At 46.4% G+C, this 6,855-nt stretch overlaps 1 long non-coding RNA gene across 1 annotated transcript; it reads right to left on the bottom strand.

The window, feature by feature from the left end:
- Nucleotides 1-4,302: 4,302 nt before the first annotated feature.
- LOC135918727 (uncharacterized) lies at nt 4,303-6,256 on the bottom strand. Its single transcript, XR_010569743.1, has 2 exons — nt 5,923-6,256; nt 4,303-5,062 (listed from the first exon to the last, which is right to left on the bottom strand). It is a non-coding gene; the product is annotated as an uncharacterized lncRNA (long non-coding RNA).
- Between the last annotated feature and the right edge of the window lie 599 nt (nt 6,257-6,855).

Here is a 6,855-nt window from a genome sequence, read left to right as displayed (position 1 = left end):
GGTAACAATTTAGGTTTGAAATTTAGTGTTAGAAAATCAGGTGCTATGGTATTCAATGAAAACAGTGAACAGACAGTGGCGATACAAGGCGAGGAAATACCTCGGGTAACGAATATAAATACCTTGGTATATAGATAAACGAGGGAAATAGATGTATGGAAACACAGGAAAAAACCATAACAGTAAAGGGGAAGAGAATGCAGCCATGATGAAGCACACAGTGCTATGGGGATACAATAGGTACGAGGTGCTCCGAGGTATGTGGAAAGGTGTAATGGTTCCACGACATACTTTTGGAAATGTGGTTGTTTGCTTTAAATCAGGGGTACAATCAGGACTCGATGTGAACCAAAGGTCAGTGGGTCGCCTCGCATTGGGCGCTCACGTGAAGACTACAAATGAAGCTGCGCAGGGTGATACGGGCCGGACTAGTTTTGAAGGGAGGGAAGCTCGCAGTAAAATTGAGTATGAAGAACGACTGAGGAATATTGAAGAAAATAAATGGGCTGGGAGAGTGTTGAGGTATTTGTACCGGAAAAAGATTGATTCACAGTGGAGGAATAGGACTAGGAAGCTTACCAGCAAGTATGCCGCCTGTAGGGTGGGCACGCAGCAACAAAGAACGTCAAGCGGAGTCAGTGAGGCCGAAATAATCTCATGGGTGGCGCCATGAGTAACTACTTAAGAGGAAAAAACGAAATGATGAAAGAAACAATTTGTGATAACTCAAAGGGACGCTATTACTTTTCCAAGCGAGCTCGGGATGCCTTAGAATACGCACCTATGAAGCCAGATATCAGAAGGAAAAGAAAGCTTGTGCTTGCTGCGGTGAAGCTGGGGAAACGATGGAGCATGTTTTATTAGAATGTGAAGACACCTACCCAGCGGTCGATGTAGGCACCACTGGCCTCCTTGAAGCCCGTGGGTTCGGCGAAAGCAGGGGAAAAGTAAACATGCCTGCAATAGAGATTAGTAAGAGGCGATAGGGATATGGGTGGAAGAAAAGTAGGAAAACGACAAAAAACGGAGACGTACAAAAGCAAAGTTCGCAATATGGGGTCATAGAATTTGGTTGTGGGAGTTCATAGTGGTTTCGTTTTCTTTCTCAACTTAGCTAGGGCATTAGGCAGTATAACAGCAAGAGGTTGGTGGCGCAACCCACCACCTTGTTTCAAAGGGGACGCTCATCCATCCATCCATATTTCCCGTTGGTTGCAGTTTCTGGCGCTCTTAACAGCTTCCGCAGAGCAAGGACGCACGCTTGCGTGTTCCCTTTCATAAAAGACCAGCGAGTACTAGAGAGAGTTTTGGCGACAATAAGAGCAAAGATTGGGCACGTGTTAGCCCGGCCTTATCGCTACCATCAGGAGACTGCAGAATTTCTCAGCGCTCGTTCCTGACAGTATTTTTTTGGCCTTACCAGCCTCCTCTCTACTCGTCTCCTTATTGTGCGAAAGATCGAATTTTAGCCTTTTGCCTTTCGCAGTACCATCCGAAATACCAAAATGCTGATGACTTTCGAGGAGTCTCTACTACTACAACGTCTACTCCTACGTGGATTTGACAAGATTTTCCTTTCCAATGGTACTACTTCATGCCTGCTTCTTTTAATAAAACGCACGTTTCCTTAATGTTGGACAGCTTGCCCAAGTATCTCCTGCGTACATATTATGCCCTTTGGTCTCTTCAAGCGGACACCTTGGAAAGGCAGGCATCATAATTGCCGCGCCAAATTGCAATCCTCGGTCCGCTAATTACCATTAAATGTTAATAAACTGTCGATTATTCACGTGAAAGCGCATGTTGCCATATCGGAATTGAAGTCGACCGTTACCGAAGCCAGGCCATTTCAACAGAAATCCATACACTACCGCCTCTTTCTAACGACCCATCCTCTAAATAAAATGCGAAAGACATTTCTCTTTCATTCAGTTTTCTTGCCCAGTACCCGGATACTTTTCTTGGCAAATATACTGCGAGATTCGCTACGTTGTGCACAGAGCCACTTAAGAAGGCTCCACCGAAATTCACGTCCACATCGAAATCTTCAACTGTGTCATAACCGTTCTGGACACAACCCCACCATTACAATGGGACACTAAAGACAACGACGCTGAGTAGGAAACTTCTTCACAAATAACAATACCAAGAATATACAAGCCATCATCCTAGACATTGCAAACAGGATATCTTTAAAGGCAAAGCCACACGAGTACATCGCATTTGCCTTGAAAAAGACTCGGTCACAGTAAGGAAACCTCGTCAAACAGGAACCACACGAACTTTGCCATTCAAAAAGCCCACACCGAAGCAACAAAACTTGAGCGAGCCGAGGTCCTCAAACACCGCCTTAAGATCACAAGAGCAAGAATGCCTCTTCTTACAAATAATTATCGAAAGCACTCCAAACGTGAACAATATCGTCAATAAATACTAGCCAATTCTCCCCGACAACTATATAACTTCGGTGCCCGCCCAGTGTAGCCCCCAGATACAACAATGATGTCAAGGAAAATATTGTACATGCCAAACTAAGGCCAAAGAGGAAGCCAACATCGGGTCCCCGGAACCGTTCCTGGTACTCTAGTTTCAAACATGTTAAATCTGCTACTACAGTAAAATGTACAGTGTCAGATTACTTTCGCAACGTAAGTTCAAGTTCCCCTTGCACGTACAGCAACGTAGTCTTCTGGGTACAGTGTGCCACTTGTATCAGACGACACATAGGGGAAACTCGACAACAGATTCATAGGAGCCTGAACGGCAGCCACTCCGACACAAACCACAGTTTATTTGAAGCACTACAGACAGCCACTTAAGTGAACACTGTCATATATTCGGCGAAGCATGACTTTATATTGTACAACCAAATTTGCGTTCCCCAAGTGAGAGGGAATTATGCAGAATTAAAACTCATACACAAGTTCAAATACATACGCCCTAAGGTAATCAAGTTGGCACGTGGCAACATAGAACCATTGAAAGCTATTACTTACCTCTGAAATTTTATTCTCATTAACAAATGCGCAAAAATATGTTAGGCCACTAGCCAACGTAGATTCTTCAGCTTACCTATGCCTCCTTTTCCAGTTCTTCAATACCTTTACCATACCACCCAATTTATTATGTTCCGCTCTTTCGACGCGTGTACGCATGTATCACTCTTGAAAAAACAAACGACACAATTATAAGAAACCTGGCATGTTCAGCTCTCCTTTCACGCTTGTCATGCCAATTCTCTTCGTTAATTTGAAAAGCAGGCCCCAACACGTCGCAAAGAGCCAAACTTGAGCATAGCTTTTTCGGTGTCTTTGCGCCACAGGATCATGCCATTTCTGTATATCGTCGCAGCGACACCTATGCCCATCTACCGAGGCCAACATCCCTTTAGGGACCAACCTGCTGCCTTCCACCGCGTATTCCACCCACCAGCACCCGTTTTTGCCGCGAGGCTCGCTATCTTCATTCATTCGAAACTTTCCCGGCGCACCACTCAGGTCGTTCTTTCAACTCGTGTCTCTTGGGTCGCTCCCGCGCTGACCGGCTGACCGGACCTTCTTCTAAATCCGCAAACGAACGCCGCCTCGACGCCTACGGTTTCTGTACAGTTCTAAGAACGCATCATATTGTCTTCATTTCCAGCAACTCCCCCTGCTCTCTTTCCTTTTGTCCTTCCTCCATTCCCTTTCCCATTCTCTCCCACTCGTCTTTCGTGCCACAACGGCTAGAAGCGCCAATTGACAGTACTCGTTTTATTCTTTACCGACGCTTCCTGTACAGCCAGCCGACGCAGACGAAAGCAGGCGAGGTCACCTTAATGATCCGTTAAAAATAATCCACCGAGGACGACAAGGCGGCATTCAACAAAGATAGGTCCATCGTTGACCAGCGCTGACCAGCGTTGAAACTTCGAGCAGCCGTTCTGGGGCAATTTATTCCTCTTTATGTACCTTCTATACCACAGCGAGACAAAGAGTATTCACAAGTGTAGCGATTTGAGCGACTTGATACATTGTGACTTTATTTAAGTACGCAGCGCTCGATCAGTAAACGCCAACTGAGAAAGTGAGGCGGAGACAAAGCTCGCTGGCCTATGTGTTTCCCCTTTTGCGTTTTCTTTCTTTCTTCTTTTTCCTTTCTGTCTTTCTTTCTTTCTCTTTCTTTTTTACCTTAATTTATTGACGTCTACGTATATAAAGTGAAGCTGTATCACCTCATACCGTCTATTGTAACAGCTAGGCGTAAAATACGAGAATGGAAAAACAACGCCTAGCAAGAAAAATTATAGTCAGTCACCAAACATGGCGTAAGTAACAATATATTTGCGCAAAGCAGGAAAACACAAGATCTCGCGTCAATATGGGCCAAACTTCGTAGGAGTTGCCGCAGGAGCATACCAGAAAAAAAAAAACTACGCAAAAAAGGCGCAAGTTGCAGACAAGTTGCGTCATTCGCCGGTCCCTCGAGCAGCACGGCATCGCCAAAAGTGCGAGGGCACAGTAAGGCTTCAGGGTCACAGTATGCAGAACCAATTTTATGGAAGCCTATACCACCCCCTGGAACATCCGGGACGTCCTTGTACTGCTTGAAAACTATGAACATTTGTGTGACCATTAATCCGCCCCAGTCAGAATAACGACGGAATCCTTGGCCTCACAAAAATGGAAGTCCCCGCGCGTTGAAGCCCTGGTGGGGCTGGTCACGGGGCAGGAGGGCAGCGCGTCGAAGGCGACGACGGCGGACTTGTCGACGCCACCCGCGGGGCAAAAGCTGTGGGTGCACTCGAAGCGAGGCACGCCGCCCTCTCGCCAAGTCCCACTGCAGGAACAGCGGCTAGGACTGCTCAGTACTGCTGCGATGGTCAGGAGCTGGGCGCAGGCTTCGAGAACCCGCGGCTGGTGCAGAGATCTGCGATGACACGCTGTGCCAGCTGCGTGCTCGCTCCGATTGCTGCCAACCACCGCCTTGGTTGCTGAAGCTGGCGTGAGAAGGGACACCTTTGATGGGTTGGCCGATCCACGACCAACATGACTTTGCGAGGCCTCTTCTGTGGCGATTTCCACTGCAACATTGGGATTTTGCACTAAATCGGAGTATTTGCATCACTTTGTCTGACAAATTCACCACTTGTGTGTTGTGCAGTATAGTATTTTTCTTTTGCATAATTAATTTATATACTGAACTCTCAAATAGCAAGTAACAAAATGCCAAATTATTGTTCTTTATTTAATTCATTCCTTACTAAAGGCCTTATCGAATAACATGCGTTTAGCTCGTGGACGCTTGCACAAAAAATTGTCATTATGCTACAAGTGTCCACAAGAGCAAATGTCAGCCAAAAGCGACTTTGGACGCTTTACGAATCGAAAACAACCTGCCAGTGCCATACACACAGTGACAAACAAAAGGTCTCTCCTTCCTCCCGCTGCTGATTACAGTCAACAAAACATAGCTCCAACAATAAGGACACGTGCACACGAGTTGAGCGCAGTGTCGCATGGGCTCTCTTTCTGTTTGGCCTTCTGGCGGGCACGAGGAACATTCAAGCAAACGTGTCAACATGCCATGCTTAGCTTCCAGGAGCCGGCTCAACCAATGTACAAATGACATGCACGTTTCTATTGGGATTAGCGCTACGGAGGAAGGAGTATTCGAAATACCCCTAAAATTGATTGGCGCGATTATTCCCGTGGGCCCTGGTGTACGGTGCCACCGAGACGAGGGCGACCCCTCGTTAGAGCACTGAGTGAAGGCCACTTTTCAGCTATCTCTCTCATAGATGCTACGGTTTCGGTGATAAAACGCATACGAATATTCAACTGTCCGCTGTTCCGTTGACAACGGCTTGCGTGCAAGCGTCTCCGAAACAATGGAGCGGCGACACGCCACAGCCTCCAGAAGGAAAGAGCCCGGGATGCATACCGCGTTTCGGGCACCCACGAGAACATTGGGACCGGGGGTCGCCGTGTGTGGACACCCTGTCTGATCTCTGAATGCGGCCGCAGCTGTCGTCTTGTTCAGCAGCGCGGCGAAATCCGTGGCCAGTTGTCTTTGCATACAGGTGCGAAGTCGTGGCATCGGATCGAGGCCCTTGCATCGTGATAGGCAGCAGGCGTCGCAAGCGTATACCTCGACGGAATAGGAGGAGTTCCCGCTGGTCGCGTCCGATAGAAACCTCGCCGGATTAATGAGATGAAGCACTGCGGGTCGAAAGCGCCTAGCTGCTCCCACAGAATGGAGGCGGGAGAGCATTGCACGAGACAGGCTGCTTTCTTCTTTTTCTTCTACTCAGGCGTAAAGAACACACTATTATTATTAATATTATTATTATTATTATTATTATTATTATTATTATTATTATTATTATTCGATGGGGGAAGACATATATATTGCACTGAGATGGAAATTTCGCAGAAGCAGCTTGGCCACAGCCGACGACAGGCCTAGAACGCCTGTCTGCTCTTTAAGAAGGAGGGAATATTAAAAGAATTTGAAAATGGAAAAAAGAAGTTGAGGGGAAAATTATAGTGGTTTCGTGGAGATATTTAAGTTCTTTATACACGTTTTTTTTTCATTTCTCCATGAGAATTTTTTGTTGTTTTAGGAGTAACTTCAATTTCCCCTAACACCATCCGGATCTTGGCCGATCCCTCGAAGGGGGTATGCGCCTAAGTGTAGGAAAATGAAACGAAACGAGAGAAATAAAAAAAAATTATGGGCCATAGTGGCAAAAGTAAAAAAACAATGGGAAAGTGTAGAGTGGCCCACTATGAACCGAACAGCAATGCACGAGAAGAAGAAAAAAACGAATACAAAAAAAGAGAAACAGGCAGGTCACACCGATTGCAGGAAAAT

Source organism: Dermacentor albipictus, unplaced genomic scaffold (genome assembly GCF_038994185.2).
Source record: "Dermacentor albipictus isolate Rhodes 1998 colony unplaced genomic scaffold, USDA_Dalb.pri_finalv2 scaffold_21, whole genome shotgun sequence".
In the NCBI taxonomy this organism is placed as follows: Eukaryota; Metazoa; Arthropoda; class Arachnida; order Ixodida; family Ixodidae; genus Dermacentor; species Dermacentor albipictus.
The sequence above is the reverse complement of the archived record's forward strand: the minus strand, read 5'-3'. Positions and strand labels throughout refer to the sequence as shown.